Source organism: Choloepus didactylus, chromosome 12, assembly GCF_015220235.1.
Source record: "Choloepus didactylus isolate mChoDid1 chromosome 12, mChoDid1.pri, whole genome shotgun sequence".
In the NCBI taxonomy this organism is placed as follows: Eukaryota; Metazoa; Chordata; class Mammalia; order Pilosa; family Megalonychidae; genus Choloepus; species Choloepus didactylus.
The window spans coordinates 28,845,732-28,866,351 of record NC_051318.1 but is presented as its reverse complement, the minus strand read 5'-3'; the positions used below and the strand labels follow the sequence as shown (position 1 = coordinate 28,866,351).

Genomic DNA, 20,620 nt, shown 5'->3' with positions numbered 1-20,620 from the left:
GGTGACCCTCAGAGGTTCAGAAGATTGAGTTCGATCATGCAACCAATGTTTCAATCATTCATGCTTATAGAACGAAACCCCAATAAAAACTCTGGACACCGAAGTTTGGGTGAACTTTCCTGGCTGTCAATACACATTGTTGTGCCTGGAGGGTAACGAGTCCTGACTCTACCAGGAGAGGACACCAGAAGCTTCATGTTTGGAGACCCTCCCAGACCATACCTGTGTGTCTCTTCTTTTTGGCTCCTTCTTATTTGTGTCCTTTTGGCTATAATAAAACTGTAACAGTAAATATAGCACTTTCCTTAGTTCTATAGGAGTTGTTCTAGCATTGAAGTTGAGGGGCCATTAAACCTCAAATTTGTAGTCAGTTGGTCAGAAGTGAGGGTGGCTTTGGGAATCCCTGACCTTGTAGCTGCTGTCTGAAGTGAGAGCAGTCTTGGGGAGGGCTCTGCCCTTAACCCATGAAGTCTGGTCTAACTACAGGACTGCATTCATAGAACCTAGATTAGTTTTTCTTCTTTCTGGCTTATTTATTTTAAATGGAATCTGTCCAGTACAAATTCTGAGGATATATATACTTGAAAATAAAATTAAGTGGAAAGATTTAATTTTCAAAGTTATTATCAACACTGAAAATAATTATTCCATTGTCTTTTAGCATCTCGAATTGCTGATGAGAAGCCTGAGGTCAATCTGATACTTACTCCACTGTAGATGATCTGCTCTTTCTATCCTAAGCTTTTAGAAGTTGATAGGCAACAATGATCTACTCCTGGGTTATAATGGAGAAACAAAATATCACAGATAAAATGCTTTCCCTTAATCTCTCCCCTATCCATGGCTTGTTGGGGACGATTAAGGTAGCATGTATAAAATCCACCCTCAGCGATGCCGGAGATATGCAACATGACAGCTGGGGCTGATGCAATAGCGGCTTAAGTTGCCCTCAGCCTTCTACGGAAGTGATAGCCTTTCGCGCCTAAGATTTGCGCCTAGAGTGCTAGCTTTACTACCTGCCTTCTACCCCAGCAACAGTAGCCACCAATCCTGTGCTAGCCTTACATCTGCCATCCGCCCTAGCAACAGCAGCAGCCAATCCTAGACTGCCACCCGTCTTTGCAGCCACCAATCCTAGGCCGCCACCCGTTCGTACTAGCCACTCCCTCTACCTTAGAGTATATATACCCTGCCTCTTCAATAAAGTTTTGCAGCTTGATCAGAAACCTGTCTTGCTGTCGTTCCTCGCGTCTCTTGTCCCATACCATTCCTCCCTCACAGGATTTGGAGCTTCCGTTGAACGTCCCGCAGGCCGGGACAATGGCTCTTGGTTCATTTCTATTCTGGGTCACCATTTTCCCACGTACCTCAGGAAATAATCACCTTCTGTCTTCTTAGGGCTGTCTTGTGCCAGTTTGAATCTGTTATGTCCCCCACAAAAGTCATGCTCTTTAATGCAGTCCTGGGGGGGGCAGACTTATTAGTCTTGATTAGGGTGGAGTCTCTTGATTGAATGTTTCCATGGAGATGTGGCCCACTCAACTGTGGATGAGAACTCTGATTAAATAATTTCCATGGAGGTGTAGACTTCACCCATTCAGGGTGGAACTTGATTAGTTCACTGGAGTATATAAGAGAAAAGCTAAGAGCTGACACAGACACTGACACTTGGAGACTTGGAGATGCTTGGAGGTGTGGACAGAAGGACATCAGGAGAGATGTTAAGCTAAGAGATGAAGCCCAGGGTTTGCCCTGGAGAAGCTATGAGAGGCCCCCCAGATGCACACAGAGAAACACCCTGGGAGAAGGAAGCAAAGAAGCACAGGAGCTGAGAGAGAGGAGCAAAGACAGAATCCCAGAGACATTTTGGAGAGAGCCATTTTGAAATACAACCCAGTAGCAAAGGACCAGCAAAGGCCAGCCATGTGCCTTCCCAGCTGACAGAGGTGTTCCAGATGCCATTGGCCTTCCTTTAGTGAAGGTATCTTCTTGTTGATGCCTTAGTTTGGACACTTTTATGGCCTTAGAATTGTAACTTTGTAACCTAATAAAGCCCCTTTATAAAAGCCAATCCATTTCTGGTATTTTGCATAATGGCAGCATTAGCAAAGTGGAACAGTGTTAAATAAATTTAATGTCAGTTTCTCATATCCTTCCACTTTTACTCATTCTAATGGAATGCCCAGAGTTTTTACTGTAGAAGGAGCCTGCAGTCCATGTTAGTTTGCCATCTTCACAGGTACTGGAACAGTCCCAATTTAAATTAAGCCTTAAGCATAACTCAGTTTATAAATGTGGTACTCAAAGTTATATAACTTCTAAGTTATTTTTTGTTATTGTTTTTAACACTATTATTTGATTCTTTCAATATTCCAAAAACCTACATCTATTTCCTTGATACACAAAAATTACATATTTATAACATCAGTGATCAGGTATTCATAAGTAAAAGTATTTTTCATTTGCTTGACTCTTATCATTGCGCTAAATAGAAAGCTGCATTCAATATGCTGAATCTGATTTTGAATAAATAATACCTTTGGTCATCTGTCTTGATTTGCCACCAACAAGCTGAGAAAAATCTTTCAGTGGTTTTGGTGAAAGGATCATTTTCTCTCCTCTAGCCAGATCACATTCCCTCAGGCACATCCATGGGCTGGGACATTATGCCCCATGTTTTTTTGTTTGTTTTGAAAGTGCTGACTAGATGTTTCAAAAGGCCTGAGGAGAGATTCTGCTCTGAAATCCAGCATGGAGTAGATGTCTGTGGTCACTGATCTCTCCTACTCTCCGTATGTAAGGAACGTAGATGTGAGAGAAAAGCAAAGAAGACTGTTCTTATACATAAATTATTGCGGATAGTTGCTAGGTTTCTGGAAGTTGGGTTTAAATATCCCTTATATTAAGCTCTCTTATACTTTCTGTCTGGCTATCTGACTTTCTTGAATTATAATGACAATTTTGACAAAAGGGAACTTAAGATGAGAGGAAACACTATCCTGACAGAGGAACCCTGGGCACCTAAAAGAGAAAACTGATAAATGCAGTAAGAAGAAAACTTAAATCAAAATGTCTGCTTGAGAACATGCAGATAATCCAATCATTAGAACAGGCGTGTATGTAAAGCAGCCAGGCTAAAATGGGACTCTGCAAAAGTAGAGCTAAATTCTTCTATATATTAAATCTGCACAACTTTGTGTATGTGTGTGTGTGTGTGTGTGTGTGTGTGTGTGTGTGTACACATTGTCAAGACTTCAATATAGTCCTTAATTTTCCTTACTAAATTAGATTGTGTTGAGAAATCTAATCCCATAAAGACTGAGGACAAATAAAGTTAATCCAGAAGCAACCTGCAGTGGTCAACAAATACAGTCTAGAGTCAGGAACCTGGTAGGAATGTTCCATAACAGGATGAGTGTTTGTTCCAACCGAGTGCTTGAAGGGTTTGGGTTGACACAGACTTAAGACCAAAGAACATGCCAGGCACAGAGTCAGACATGGGTTATTAGGACTTACGAACAGGAGAGGGTCCCTGGTGGTGGCTGTCCAAGGAAAATGTAATGAGTGCTCCACACGGGTAAGAAGTGCAAAGGTCAGCTACTAAGGACTTAGGACAAAGATATTCCATAGGGTATGAGAACCGAGTTTCAGTAGAGTCTCATGACACAGGGATCTGGAGGTTTGTTAACAGCTATCAGGGATGTTTATGATACCATCTGTACATACTTTCTTCCCTGAGGAGTCCTGAAGATCTTTAACTTCTGTCCCGGTCACAAAGGCTGCTATGTGGTATGGGGCTTCATTCCCCTTTAAGGAGGGGGACCCTGGACCCATCTGCTTGAGAACACATGGATAATGTAATCATAGTAACAGGAGTGTACATAAAGCAGCCAGGTTAAAATGGTAATTTTAAAGTGAGACTGCAGAAATAAAGCAAAATTCTTCTATATATTAAATCTGCACAACTTAGTTTTTTATTTTTGTGTGATTAACTTTATGTCAGTTGACTAGGAACTCTAACAATATCTGCAAACTTCCTTCACAGAAGTTCCTAGATTAGTGTTTGGTATGGAAATAAAGTAAATTGAATTTAAAGTCCAGTTTTAAATGCTGAAAAAGTTTGAAAACCTTATATACTTTTTAAGATGAAAGTGTTAAAAAAGATGGACAGCACAACTGTTAGCAAGTCATTATTAGTCCTCAGTTTGTTGTGTCTTCATGGTATGCATAGTTAGAAACATAAGAATTTTGTATACTTTTACTCCATTTGTTATGGACTTTTATGGTTCTTCTTTAAACTCTTAGCTCCCATTTGCATTAATATTTAATACAATTATGGCTAATATTGTCCTCTGAATGCTTTTATATAATAATAGCTTTGTTTTTATACAATACCTCTCTTCCAAAGAGTTGCGAGTGCTTTGTCAACAGTGAGCCAGACTTCTTCCCCTTCGTAAGCTGTTCTCTGTCCACCCCAGAGAAATATTAACATTTTAGAACAGGACCTCGATTTGTTCTTGTAGCAGAAATAAAGTGATCAGTGCGCTTATAACATAAGATACTCTTTTATAGAAACCTATGTTTCCAACAATCCTGGGAGAATTTTTCAGCATTTTAAGTACTTCACAAAATCCTATATGAATAAGCTATTTGTTACAGTTGTGAAATTAAACACCAAACATTGGGTATTGAAAAAGTTGGTCTTTCTGTGTGCTGGATAAGGTGCTACTAGAACAATACATTTTTAGGCCAATGGAGTTTTCAAATGGTTTTAAGAGAGAAGTGAGTGGGGTTTGATTAGGATAGAAGCCTTCCTACTATGTAAACAGGAGAAGATCTCAGCTGCACAGATTGTGATGGCCTACAAATTTTCTCTTTGGTTAGAAAAATAAGAACTAATCTATTGTGTTCAGAGTAAGATTACTATCAATGATATCTCCTAGGGAAAATTATTGTCTCCATTAAGCAATAAGCAAAGCTGATGCTACCAAACTAAAACACTTGACTCTGGGGACATGAAATCTCTTGCTAGTTCTGGTCTGAATATCCCTGTGAGGCAAGCCAATCACTTGACTTCTCTGAGTCTCTGTTTCTTCATTTATATGGTAAATGAACTGGCTAAAACGATATTTCACAACTATTTTGTGTCTCAAAACTCGAAGAAAGAAGTGTTCAAACAAGTCGAGAGCAGCAATTACCTAGAGAAAGGTTATGGATATTTCTATTAGATATTTAAAATGTTTTAAATTTTCTGTGTGTGATGCAAAATAATTTTTACACCTTGTGGGACAATGACATAGAGTGTAAAACAATACATAAAGACAAATTCAATATTTATTCTAGAGAATATGTTGACTTTAGGTGATTTTAAATATTCTAATATTTTTTACAAAGTTGATAAAATTATCTTTTAACCTTCAACTGAAAATTACAAATCTAAATGAATTTACTCAATCACACTTTACAAATTATAATTCCAAGCTAATCTTTTGGATTCTCTAGAATGCCAAACCCTTTTAAACATAAGTACTCAAATATACAGGTTATTATTCCCAAACTTAACCCTAAAGCCTTCATGGTATGAATTTGATTTACATCATCAATATACTTAATTAGAATATTTCTCTGCATTACTTATAGTGACTTATCCATTTTGGAAACAATTTCCATAACCCAAGTAATTTGCGTTACATCATCAATGGGCTGAGTTTGTGTGTTCAAACGGAGATTTTGGCTAGGGTATGAGATCTGGGATAGTAAACATCTAGGGCAATTTTTCTCATAACTATAAGAGATAGACTGAGCACCCCCCCACCATAAATCTAGACTTTTTCCATAAGCCAGGGGTGGGAGTGGCTTATAAATTCCGGAAACTTCTCTTTTAGTCACACACACACGCACACACACACACACACATACACACACACAGCAATAGAATAAAGAATGAAACGAGTTAATAAGACAACAAATTACCTTGCAACAAGTATTTTGGATTAGTAATTATTATAAAAATACTTTAGTGATGTATATTTTACAAAGTGTTTTCTATACTGTGCCAGTTTGGATGTATTATGTCCCCCAAATGACATGTTCTTTGATGCAATCTTGTGGGGACAAATGTATTAGTGTTGATTAGGTTGGAATCCTTTGAGTGTTTGCATGGTGATATGACTCAATCAACTGTGGGCGAGAACTCAGACTAGATACTTTCCATGGAGGTATTACCGCACCCATTCAGGATGGGTCTTAATTGAATCACTGGAGTCCTATAAAAAAGTTCACAGACAGAAGGAGGTGCTGCAGCCAAGACAGACACTTTGAAGAATGCACAGGAGCTGAGAGTGGGGCTGGAACATAACCTGGGATCAGCAGACGCCAGCCACGTGGCTTCCCAGCTAACAGAGGTTTTCTGGATGCTATTGGTCTTCTTTCAGTGAAGGTATGCTGTGCTGATGCCTTCATTTGGACATTTTCATGGCCTTCAGACTGTAACTTGTAACCAAATAAACCCCCTTTATAAAAGCCAATCTATTTCTGGTGTTTTGCAAAACGGCAGCATTAGCAATCTGGAACATATACATACCATATTTAAATTTCCTAGCTCATCAAGTAAGAGATATAACCCTTATTTTGCAAATGGAAAGCCCGAGACTCAAAGAACTTAAGTGATTGTCTCAAAGTCTCTCATCTCAGGGTCTGTGGTGTGTGTGTGTGTGCATGTGTGTGTGTATGCGTGTGTGTATGTGTGTTCTTAACTGTGGTTATACATTAGAATAATCAGGAGATATTTTAAATAATGCCCAGGCCCAAGATTCACCATAGATCAATTAGACTAAAGTCCAGCATTGCTATTTCTCTTTAAAGTTCTCCAGATGATTCCAATATGCAAGCAGGGATCAGTACCAGAACTGAACTTAAAACACAGGTTTTCTGATTTCAAACGCTGTGTTTTTTATATTATATCAGAGTAATCATTTTAACATGGCTAATGAGGATGAGACATTTCTTGGCCTACTCAGCTATCCAGGGAAAGGAACCTCGAGAAAAAACCTGGCAGCAGGGCAGATAGTCAGCGGAAGGACAGAATACCAGGTGCTCCTTGAAGTCCTTGCAGCTCCAGTTTCTTCTGACTGATTGCATTTCAGTAAGTGTTTCCAAATGGTTGCAATATCATCAACTCTAGCGAATTTATGGTCCCTAGTTATAGCATAAACACTGCCCACTAAATTCCTCAGGCTTTGAAATGGTCCTGGATAGAGGGTAGAGGACCTAACCAGATGACACCTAGAAGCAATTACACATTTGTGGAGGAAATTGGCAAGCGTGCCCTTCAAGCATGATGAATAGAGTTCTTACGACAACAGCAGGCATTTAGGGTTCATTGGTCTTGTTGCCATCACCAGTCATGATTGACATCACTTTTGTTCCACTCCACATCTATTTTGTATATGGGGAAGGACCAGAAGGGACAGATAAAAGTTTGGAGCTCTGCTCTTGTTCCATCTATTTGCATTGCGGATTCTTTGACAGGACTGAGATCTACTGTTCCCCTTCATCCGCCAGCAGAATTCTAGTAAGGACAGACTTCCTATTTTAGGGCTTTAGGTTTTTTATTTGGATGATACTGATTTCCCTCTTTCAGCCAGTTGGAAAAAATATATTTAGAAATGCAGTTGAATGCATTTAAAATATACCTGTTTTATGGTGTGGGGGTGGGTGGGGTGGGAATCTTATTTACATAGGAGATATGTGAGCTGATTAGGGGACAAAACCCATTTTAAATATGTGCTTTAAATCCTTTTTGGGTCTGGTTTTAAAAACTTATGTTCTGTGTAAAATGATATAGTCCTTTTACTGGGAATGTTAAAACTTGAAGATTATAAGGGAATTAATAAGAAGAGTGATTGTAAAATAAAGATTTGATCAGGAAAGAAAGTGAAATGTGGAGTGAGTTGTCTCAAAAAGAAAAAGAATAAAAAGGCAGCAAGTAAAGAAAATACCTCGAGGCAGTCAGGTGTGGAGAGGTCTCCTCTCCGAGAAAAAACTCAGGCTGGTTTCTTATTACCTTAATTGCTTCCTGCCTGCATGGGTCTCCTGTAGAGAGTGGAGGCCAAGAGATCAGAGGAAAGAGGAAAAAGAAGCTTCTAGAATGATAAGGAGTTGTGCATTGAGAGATCTGCCATTTTAATTAGTGCAAGTGGCCTAAGCAGGTGAGTGGCCCAAGGATGGGAGATGTGGAAGAAAAACTTTGGCAGGTGTGTGGAGCTGAGTAGCCTAGCATGACAAGTTGACCTAATATCCCATGGCTGGGGTTCTTAAGATTCCTGTGAGCTCTGGAAGGGGTATGACCCTAAAATCTGACTTTACGACAAGTTAGGAAGACACTTTCTAGGAAGGGATAGGAAAAAGGCTATCATTTCATTAAGCTGTATGTAAGAGTTAGCAAATGCCGAGAAAGCAAGTAACATTTTACACAAGCAATTAAAAAATATCTTAGTCTATAAATGCATTTTACATCTTCTTTGATTTATATCCTATTTCATTATTACACTATGCATAAAAGATTAATGAGTAAAGATCTGTGCTAGTTTATTTCTTTATCACACTAACAGTTATAAGCTTGGTAGTTCAGACCACTCAGATGAAACATCTATTTGTGGTCCTAAATTGAAAGCCTGTTTTTTGGCGAGAGAACATTAACTGTTGGGAGTCAGCTGCAACACGACCACTCCAAATGTTCTTGTACAGCAGTTAAAAAACTAATAAGAGAAGATACTTTTATTCATTCAACAAATAATTGAGTCTACCATGTGCCAGACACTTGCTGAGTATTGATGATTAAGAGATGCATGACATCTTGCCCTTCAGAAGCATCTAGTTGGAGGGAAAAACATGAGCAATAAGCAGTTACCATGTGTAAGGGACAAGTCCAAGACTCTATTTCAGAAAGAAATCATTTGTGGTCCAGCCTGAGACACAAGATGAAAGTTATGGAAAAAGGCAAGGGATGCTTTCCTAACCAAAGTAAAATCATGTAAAGATTTTCAGGTTTATTTACATATTTATAGGTTTTTCAGAAAAAAATTCTGTCAAGTACTTGCAGTATAAAGAGAGTGGTTTAGAGCCGCAAAAACTTACATTTCAATCTATGCTCTGGGACTTAAACTTTTATGAAGCTGGGCAGGTTGTTTATCAATCCTGCCTCTACAATAGAAACAGTAGTATCCACCTCATTTGATTGTTATAAGGAATAAATGAGATAATTCAGGCTATTGTTAGCATATAGGAAGTGATAAGTAATTTGTAGCTCTTCTTAATGTATTAAGTCAGGAGAACTTCTGAAATAACTCAGTTCAGATCTTCATCATCTCCAGAAATACTTCCTGATGCATCTCACCAACTTCAATGTTGTTTCCTTCCAGTCTACCCTCTACATTGCCACCAGAATCTAAAACCCATAGCTACCCTATTTAAATACTTCAATGACTCCATTGCCTGAAGACAATGTATAGCTTTCCTGCTTGATACATGAGGTTGCCCATGATTTGATGGGAACATACTTCTTCAACCTTATCTCTTACCCCTTTCCTGTCTCTTTGAACTTTCTCAAGTTCAAAGCTCCATCAAGACCAAACAACTTTCAGAGACCTGTGCACAATACATAATTCCATGACCCTCTTTCTTTGCATGTGCTTTTTCTTCTGTTGGAGTGTCCCTACTTCCTTCCTTCCTTCCTTCCTTCCTTCCTTCCTTCCTTCCTTCCTTCCTTCCTTCCTCCTTCCCTCCCTCCCTCCCTCCCTCCCTCTCTCTCTCTCTTTCTCTCTCTCTCTCTTTCTTCCCTCTTCTGGAGCTGGCCTGAGAGAGTAATTTGTTTCCCACTCCCCTTCCCACTGCCCTGCTTTGCTGCCTGTTTCTACTATGACATTCTAAGTCCAGAAGCACATGATAAAAAGCTCATCTAAGGAACCCCAGCTAAGTTTCTCCCTGTAGAGGAAAGCAATGAGATGCCTGTGGTTCTTATGGAAAAATGGTGAAGGCAATAGCTTCTGGGGTGGGGAGATATAAATCCACTCACACCCTCCCCAATACCTCAAACTCTGAGTGTGCATTCTTGCAGACATTTATTGTACATTATCTTCCATACTTGACCATCCCTGTATCTTAGGGTCCTAGAATCTGAGAATTGTGTCATAATCATGGGCAGTTTAGAAGATCAAGCTACATTTGTGCTGGTAGCATTTAGGCTGCTGATCCATTCTGCAACAAAGCACATTTGTGAAACTAGATGAAGAATAACTTTAAAGGCTGCCTGTTTTTATCTTTTTTCCTTTTTTTCTACCCATTCCCCCCCTTCCTCTCTCCCCCATGACCTCTAATCTTCTTTTTATCTCTGAAAATTTGCTATTTCCAGTCATCATGTAAGTGATATCATATGATTTTTGTTCTTAAGTGTCTTGTTTATTTCATTGAGCATAATGTTTTCAAGGTTCTTCCATGTTGCAGATGTCTTATAACTTCATTTTATTCTTATGGTAGAATAATATTCCATTGTGCATATGTACCACATTTTGTTTATTCATTCGTTGATGAACACTTGGATTGTTTCCAGCTTTTGGCTATTGTGAATAAAGCTGCTATAAACACTGGTGTATCCACATTCAGATATATACTTAAGATTTTAATTTTGATGAAATCAAATTTACCTACTATTTCTTCGGTTGCTTGTGCTTTAGGTGTCATACCTAAGAATCCATTGTTGAACCCCAAATCATGAAGATTTGCCTCCATGTTATCTTCTAAGAGTTTTATAGATTTAGCTCTTATATTCAGGTCCTTGATCAATTGTCAGTTGAATTTTGTTTGTGGTGTAAGGTAGGAGTCTAACTTCATTTTTCTGCATGTAGCTATCCAGTTTTCCCAGTGCCATTTATTGAAGAGACTGTTCTTTCCCCAGTGCATATACTTAGTGTCCTTGGTAAAAATCAATTGGTCGTAGATATGTAGTTGTATTTCTGGGCTTTGAATTCTGTTCCACTGATCTTTTGTTTATCTTTCTGCCAGTACCACACTATTTTGATTACTGTGACTTTGAAATTGGGAAGAGTAAGTCCTCCAACCCTGTTCTTATTTTTCAAGATTGTTTTGGTTAGTTGGGGCCCCTTGTATTCCATATAAATTTAAGGATCAGATTTCCATTTTTGCAAAAAGGCTGCTGGGATTGCATTGCATTTTATATTGCTTTGAGTAATACTGACTTATTAAAATATTAACTCTTCCAATACATGAACATGAGATGTCTTGCCATTTCTTTAGATCTTATTTAATTTCTTTCAGCCATGTTTCGTAGTTTCCAGTATACAAATCTTTTGTATCCTTAGTTAAATTTATTTCTAGATACAGGTATTTTATTCTTTTAGATGCTATTGTAAATGGAATTGTTTTCTTAATTTCCTCTTTGGGTCATTCATTGCTAGTGTATAGGAACACAATCTTTTTTTGTGTGTTGATCTCATATCCTGCCACTTTGCTGAATTCATTTGTAATTCAATGTAATTTGTAATTCATTCTAATAGGTTTCTTATGGATGCCTTTGGATTTTCTATATATACAATCATGTCTTCTGCAAATAGAGATAGTTTTACTCTTTCTAGTTTGGATAGCTTTTATTTCTTTTTCTCTTCTAATTGTTCTGGCAATAATTTCTAGTACAATATTGAATAGCAGTAGTGAAAGTGGGCACCATTGTCTCATTCCCGATCTTAGCGGGGGAGCTTTAAGTCTTTCACCATTGAATATGATGTTAGCTGTGAGTTTTTCACAAGTGACCTTTACTTTACTGTGTGTTTTTATCAAAAAAGGGTCCTGGATTTGTCGAATGCCTCTTTTACATCTATTGAGATAACCATGTGGGTTATTTTTTTTCCTTCACTGTTTGTGTAGTCTATTATATTAATTGATTTTCATACGTTGAACCACCCTTGGTCATGGTCTATAATCTTTTTAATACACCTTTGGATTTTGTTTGCTAGAATTTTGTTAAGGATATTTGCATCTATATTCTTAAGGGAAAGTTTTCTGTAATTTTCTTTTCTCGTGATGTCTTTACCTGGCTTTGGTATCAGAGTAATCCTGGTCTCATAGAATCAATTAGGAAGTGTTTCTCTCCTCCTGAATTCTTTGGAAGAGTTGGAGAAAGATCAGTATTAATTCTTCTTTAAATGTTTGGTAGAATTCACCAGTGAAGCCATCTGGTCCTGGATTTTTCTGTAGTGGAAAGTTTTGGTTATTGATTCAATCTCTGTACTTGTTACAGGTTTGTTGATATTTCTATTTCTTCTTAAGTCAGTTTGGGTAATTGATGTATTTCTAGGAATTTTTCCATTTCTTCTTGATTATCTAGTTTGTTGGCATAAATTGTTCATAATACTCTCCTACATTTTTTAATTTCTGTAAGGTCAGTAGTGATAGCTCCATTTTACTTTTTGATTTTAGTTATTTGCATCTTTTTTTCTTATTTTCTCTTGTCAGTCTAGCCAAGGTTTGTCGATTTTATTGATTGTTTTCAAAGAACAAACTTTTTGTTTTGTTCATTCTCTCAATTTTTTTTTCTATTTTCTATTTGATTTTTCTCTGCTCTAATTATTCCTTCCTTCTGCTAACTTTAGGTTTACTTTATCTTGTTTTTTAGTCCCTTAATATGTAATTTTTGGTTATTAATTTGAGATCTTTCTTTTTTATTATAGGCATTCATAACTAAAAATTTTCCTCTGAGCACTGCCTTCACTGCATCCATTAAGTTTTGGTATTTTGTGTCTTTGTTTTCATTTTCTGTAGGTATTTTCTAATTTCTCATAGATGCTGATCTTGGGCCAGAAGCCCGTCCTGGGGGAGAAGGCTGAAACCAAGGCTGGAGTCTGTGCTGTGCCTTCAGGGATCTTCCAGACCAGGAAATGCCCACACATAGAAGGAAAAAAACAAAAAACAAAAAACAAAAAAAAAACCCCACAAAAAACAGCCAAAGAAAATGCACTAGCTCTTTATGTCCAGGGAAATGCCTGTGAGAAGCTGGAAGTGCTGCTGCCCAGAGAGCCAAAACTGAGACCAGCTTCTGTGCTGGTCCCTCAGGAATTCCCCAGACTGTCCTTGACCTTCAATCTCAACTTTTGGAGGAGGAGGACATTTCCTGTGCCAGTCCTGGCCCCAGCTGGTAGCTCCTGGGAGCCAAGCTTCATTGCTGCAGCTGCAGCCCTTTCTGCAGCCACAGCCATGGGGCTAAACAATAAGGACTGACCACTGGTTTGTGCTTTCACTTGCAAAAGCTGAATTTTCAGCAGCCTCTTAGCCTCCTCTTGCTCTCAACATTAGTTGTTCTTAATGTTCATTTTGGTTCTAGGATTACCACCTTGTTAATTCCTGTTTCTTTTTTCCAGCTCTTTAATTTTTCTAATGGAGGGAGCTATTTGTAAAACTTCCTACTCTGCCATTTTGCCTGTAAACTTTTTGTAAAACACCCATCATTCATGGCAAAATTCCGTGCCATTATAAAACAACTATAGTTTATACCTAATGTACCCTATTGTTTTTATATTATATAATTGATTGTTTTCATTAACTCTCTCCCTGTCTGCACTGCAACCTCCTTGGGATTATCTTTTTACCCTCTTGTCCCAGTCCAGTGCCTGATACATTTGGTAATGTTTAGTGAAGTAAACTTAACTGTGGGTGCTCAATATTTTTTGCTGATTTGGTTTAATGTATATTTACAAATTTTTGCTTCCCTTAAGGTAAAGTCTGGACAACTGCTGCCATTTATTGTTAGCATTGAAAATAATTGTACATCTTGTTTCAGGCTGTTTATCTCCATTATTGCATAACTCAGAATTGATTTGCTATGCATCATAATTTGAGTCTCATTCTTCTCTGTGCCCTTGTGTTGTCTGCAGTGACTTATTCACATCTCTAAAGTAAGCAATGTTGTCATTACTCTCTTTTTCTTGCTCTGTTGAACTCCTCTGTCTTCTTTGACACCTTTGACCATTAGCTTTAATGACACTCCGTCGTTCTTATTATTTGCTATATATTGCTTTGCGGTCTCTTGTCTCCAATGTCATCTGGTGTCCCTTGATGATACATTCTGGAACCAACACTTTGTGTCTGGAATATGCGTCTATTAGTCAGAATAACTTGTGTTTATCACCCACACTGTCAGACTGATGGCACTCAGTGATATTTATGGGCCTTTGCAAATACCACAATGGTTTTTGTTGAATCACCTGATTGTTTTTCTGATACTAATGTTTGGATGTTGATTAATTTTCTTAAGCATAATGCTGATAAAATACAGTTATTATAGAATAGTATTGCCCACAGAGATATCTGTTGGCTCTTTCATCCTGCACGGCTTCTTGAGTCCTTTTTTTCTTTTTCAGACTTTCTAATCTTTAAATCACCTTTGACTTTGAGTTTCCTTGTAAGACGTATTTGAAGCAAATCATTGTTTTCATGATTATATTTATGTTTCTGTCTAAAGTTGAAGTCACTGATACCATTTGTGCCAGTTTGGATATACTATGTCCCCCAAAACGCCATTATCTTTGATGCAGTCTTGTGGGGGCAGGCTTATTAGTGTTGATTAGGTTGAAACCTATTGGTTCAGTGTTTCCATGGAGATGTTACTCAATCAACTTTGAGTGAGACCTTTCACTGGATTATTTCCATGGAGGTGTCACCCTACCCATTCAGGGTGGATCTTTATTGGGTCACTGGAGCACTTTAAAAAAGAGCCACACAGGCCCAGATGCAGAGCAGCTACGAGTGACATCTTGGAGAGCAACTTAGAGAGACAGTTTGCAGACAGCCGTTGAAAGCAGACTTTTGTTCTGGAGAAGCTTAGAGAGGACAAACGCCCCAAGAGCAACATTTTGAAGAATGCACGGGAACTGAGAGAGGAGCTGGAACTCAACCTGGGATCAGCAGATGCCAGCCACATGGCTTCCCACATTACAGAGGTTTTCCTGGACGCCATTGGCCTTCCTTTGATGAAGGTGTATTGTTGACGCCATAGCTTGGACACTTTAAGACTGTAACTTTGTAACCAAATAAACCCCCTTTCTAAAAGCCAATCCATTTCTGATGTTTTGCATCACAGAGAGCATTAGCAAACCAGAACACGATTTGATGACAAATCAAATTAAACAAAAACACCATGGTCATACATTATCACACCTCTCACACCTCTGGGTTGTCGAATGTTATCCTTGAATTTTCTACGAGTTGTCTACCATCATTTAAAATAATACACTTTCTGCTCTAAGTTTCATAGATAGTTCCAAACTTCTGAATATTGGTATTGTGATGTCATTTCTTTCCTTTTGGACAATTTAAATCATTGATTTCTTCAATTAACTTCCTATTTTTCTATCCATGGCTTTTCTTCTTTTTTCTTTTTTTTTAATGCCATTTTATTGAGATATATTCACATAACATACAATCCTTCAAAGTATGCACTCAGTTGTGCACTGCTCACCACAATCTTTGAACATGTTCATTACTCCAAAAAATAAAATAAAAATTAGAATAAAAAAGAATATCCAAAACATTCCTTCCCCTCCTCCCCCATTGTTCATTTACTTTTTTTTCACACTCACTCATTTTTTTTTTATCCATGGTTATTTAACTTAACCTTGGATTACAATGAAAACTCATTAATTATCACTACACACATTTGGAAGTTGTGCTAATTCAGAGCATTTTAGGTAAAGTATGTCCTTCTTCTGTGATTTTTTTAAAGACATACTAAGCCCATGTGAATAGGAATTTGTTGAGACCCAAACCCACTGTACCTCTCTTCCTTATCTTTGTGAGTCAGTGCCTAAGGGCAGTACCTTGGCCATCAGTTTACAACTTTAGCCTTCCACCTTCTATCCATCTTCCAAACCTTTTTTAGCGCAAATGCCCCTGTCTCCTAAGACTCTTTGTCTTGTTGTTCTCTCCAGCTTCTGGCATTATTACCTGGCTCTCATCTGGGATCATAACATCCCCTGCAGCCCATCAAAGAGTTGTTGGCCCCCTTTCAGCCTCCCTCCTTTCCAGGCTCCCCGGTTGTGAAGACAAAAATGAAACAACAAACCCTGTTTTTTTTGAGGCTCAAGTCATTCCACACTAATCACATCTATTTCTCCCCATTGCCATCAATTTCTGGCCTCCAAAAATAATCATGGATTTTGCACATGGCTTACGTCTTTTTCTTTTTCCCTGGACCATCAGTGTGGATGACTGCCACACCCTGTGGCTACATTCCCATCGTGGACTGTCTCCATAGACCTTCACCCCACTTCAGCTTTTCACTACAGTGGCCACACCTGCAAACTTGTCATGAGTCATAAATGTTAACACCTCTACAGTCACTATTATTGTGGTAACTTTGAACCACAATTTTTTTATATCTTCTGCTAACTTGTTAAACTATTTCCTCCGTGATGATTCTTCAACCTTGCTGAGTCTTTTACACATTTACCTTTCTACTTTTTTCCCCATCAGATTTCTCCTTTCACGTCCCTTCTCATCCAACTTGCATTCATTGATTTATCTTCTTAATATTTTTTGCCGGTACCCAAAGACTTCTTGCCACTTTGATTTTTTTTTAATTAAAGAAGGTGTAGGGTTACTGAAAAATCATAAAATACAGAGTTCCCATACATCACTTGTTATTAACATCTTGCATTAGTGTGGTACATTTGTTACAATTGATACTTTGGCTAGTTACTGAAAGTGTTCATGCTTCAGTTCATTATGTCAGAATTGTGAGGAGTAATGAATCAGTAAATTCAAAGTGATTAGAACAGTGTGTGACATACAGTAAGTTTCATATGTATTTGCATAGAACTTCCTAAATTGGACTATGATTTTCTTATAGAGTTTTCTGCTTGTCCTGAAGCCTATAATTACTTCTGTTTTCTTTAAGGAGAGAGGAATAATGCATTATCTTTAAAACTGCAAGCTGTTATATTATACTGCCTGATGCATTCCTCTTACCCCTCGACCCCCCTTTTCCTGGAAGATCCCTACCTTCCTCTCACGCATCCTTCTCTCACAGAGCCCCTGATTCATTTTCCAATCTGGACCATTTGCTTTCCAGATCTGCTTTACACTTGTTCTGCTATCATCTTAAGCCTTTATTTTACTTTCTCTTGGCTTGGACCAATTGTTTCTTGAATCCTATTACTTCCGTTTTTGTGTTTTGCCCTCCCAATTTTTAGAAAAGGGTGTATAGGATGTAAAATTTATGAGTCTGTGAACATTTGGAAAGGCGTTTCGCATATTCTTATATTTGATGGACAGTTTGAGTCCAAAATCATTTTCCATTAGGACTTTAAAGGAACTTCCCCATTGTCTCCTATCACCTGCATCACACGGAGGTATCTGACATCAGTTTTATTCTTGTTCTTTAATAGGCCACCCTTCATAGAAGCATTTAAGAATTTTAACTTTACTGTTGTGAAAATGCATTAGGCTATACTTAGATTTGGGTCTTTTTGCAACCATTTTGCTTGCTATACATTGGATTCTTTTGATCTGAAAATAAATGACTTTTTTCAGGTTGGATGAATTCATTTTCTATTATGTCTCTATGATCTCTTCTCCATTTCTTTTTTTTTTATTTTCTCAGTTTATGAGACCCTTATTATTGAACATTAGACCTGGATTTGTCCTCTACACCTTATATTTCCTTTTCTATTTTCTATTTCTTTTATTTTTGTTCCACATTCTGGGAGATTTCCTGGCCTTCATTTTCCAGCCCTTTTATTTAATACATTTAAAAACTTTTATCAATCATATGTAATTTCTCAACTGTTTCCTGGTTGTAATTTTTTCATGGCATTCTGTTTCTATTCTATAACTATAGCATTTTCTCAGATCACTCTGATTCTAACAGTTGGAGGTTTTTCTTTTCTTTTGAGATCTCTTTATTCTCTGAATTATCTGTTCTCTTCTCAGTCCAATTTTTTGTTTGTTTTTCACAGTCTTGCTTTTTTCATGCTGAGGACACTCCACCTTGGTAGCTGATTCTTAAGATTGAAAGATTGGGTAGCTGATTGGGGTCTTCTCTGCTGCAGTGCAAATAAGTCCCCCCTTCGTATTCTCCCCCCACCCACACACTTTCAGAATTCTCCTTTAGTGACGTAGACTAATTGGGAGACCCTTAAATGCGGGTATATCCCATTTCTTAGGTTTTGGCTTTTCTTTAGAGTGAAAGGGCAGGAAGTCTGTTGTCAGCTGCAAGCTCTTCTCCATCTCTCTCTCTAAAAATGTCAGAACAAGAAGAGCTTTGCTCTGGATTGCCACAACCATAGTTTTTTCCTTATTGTTATTGTTTTACTGGAAATAAATTCCTGGTTACCTATTCACTGAAGATTTTCAGCAAAAACAAGTATTCATGTAGTTCTCCTGTTGTTAGTCCTATATATATTTTTCTGATTCTCCATTTTATCTGCCATTACTCTATTGTACTACAGTCTCTTGAGCACAGATGCACAAAATCACTCTCACCTTCCTGGAGCCCCTTTATGGAGGAGTGTATTCTGGGTTTCATTTCCTTGTTTCTATTTCATATGCCCACAGGTTTTGCTTTGTTTTCTGTCTTCCAGAGATTTATTGATTTATCTGCTGATGACTTCTCATCTTTCCTTTATAGCTATGATGGTTTATTTCTTTTTATACTTCTAATGGACTTCAAGAGCAGTGGGAAGTGATCCATGCATTCATTTCTGCCAATTTGAACTTGAAGCTGTCATCACTAGTTAAAAAATTAATAAATGAGGAATATTTTTTGAGGAATTATTAATTGTTATGCACAAGCCTTAGAGCTTTCATAAATCTCATCTCATTAACTCCCCATAATAACTCTAGTATCTTCATTTTACAAGTGAAGAAACTGAGGTTCAGAGAATTTGTCTGAGATTCCACAGCTGGCAAATGGTAGAGCCAGTATTTAAACCTAGGCCCTCTGATTCTAAGCTGTGTGTGCTTTCCTTTATGCTACAGCTAAAAACAAACAAACAATTGTGGCCTTAGGGCAAGGCTGGACATCTTGAAGAAAGATGAAAATTAGTACATAATGACTTGTGTTAGATTATGGTGCTTGGATCTTTTTTACAGGAAGTGAGCGAATGAACTTAGTGCCTGTCCTTGGGAATATACATATACAGGGACAGTAACTGTGGCAGTCAGAAATAAGGGCAGTATTTGTGAGAACCAAAAGCATTTGGGAATGGGCTACATTCCACCGCCCCACCCCCCCACCCCTGATAGTGCTCCTGGGCCTGCAGATCTGTGGCGAGCTGTGGACTCTGGTCTCTGTTCCACAGGATGGGGTTTGTTAAAGTTGTCAAGAATAAGGCTTACTTCAAGAGACATCAAGTGAAATTTAGAAGAAGACGAGAGCATAGGGCTGATTGCTATGCTTGGAAATGCTTGGTAATCCAGGATAAAAGTAAGTACAACACACACAAATATAGGATGATAGTTTGTGTAACTAGCAGGGGAATCATTTGTCAGACAAACTCCCAAAGTACGGTGTGGAAGTTGGCCTGACAAATTATGCTGCAGCATGTTGTACTGGCCTGCTGCTGGCCCACGGCTTCTCAGCAGGTGAGGCATGGACAAGATCTGTGAAGGCCAAGTGGAGGTAACTGGAGATGAATGCAATGTGGAAAGTATCGATGGTCAACCTGGTGCCTTCACCTGCTATTTGGAGGCAGGGCTTGCCAGAACTGCCACTGGAAATAAAGTTTGGGGGGTTTTGAAGGGAGCTGTAGATGGAGGCTTGTCTATTCCTCACAGTACCAAACAATCCCCTGGTTATGATTCTGAAAGCAAGGAATTCAATGCAGAAGTACATCGGAAGCACATCGTGGGTCAGAACGTTGTGGATTATATGCATTACCTAACAGAGGAAGATGAAGATGCTTACAAGAAACAATTCTCTCAGTACATAAAGAACAAAAGAACAACGTAACTCCAGACACGATGAGGAGAAGTACAAGAAAGCCCCTGCTGCTATACGAGAGAATCCAGTCTATGAGAAAAAGCTTAAGAAAGAAGATAAAAAGAAGAGGTGGAACCGTCCCAAAATGTCTCTTGCCCAAAAGAAAGATCGGGTAGCTCAGAAGAAAGCAAGTTTCCTCAGAGCTCAGGAGCTGGCTGCTGGGAGCTAAACCAAACTGCAATTTTCCAATTTTCTATGAAGAATTTTCAGATAAAGACAATAAATTTACCAACCAGCTAAAAAAAAAAAAAAAAAGAAGCATTTGAGGACAGAATTAGGATCCAGAATGGTCACAAGAGGCATGACTGGAAAAATCAAATCTAACCTGAGTAAGTGTCATAGGGATAGGGTTTACCAAATTTAGCAAATAAAAATATAGCAACCCAATTAAATTTGAATTTCAGATAAATGGCAAATAATTTTTTAGTGTAAGTATGTCTCACTAAAAATTTATTTGTTATTTATCTAAAATTCAGATTAACTGGGCTTTCTTTATTTTACCTGGCAATGCTACATGGGGACAAGTGCATGAATTTCATCCTTAAAGCTCAGATTTATAATTGTAAGATGAAC

At 38.1% G+C, this 20,620-nt stretch overlaps 1 pseudogene; it reads left to right on the top strand.

Moving 5' to 3' along the window:
• Positions 1-19,359: 19,359 nt before the first annotated feature.
• On the top strand, positions 19,360-20,216 carry LOC119507266 (annotated as a pseudogene).
• The last annotated feature ends 404 nt before the right edge of the window (positions 20,217-20,620 follow it).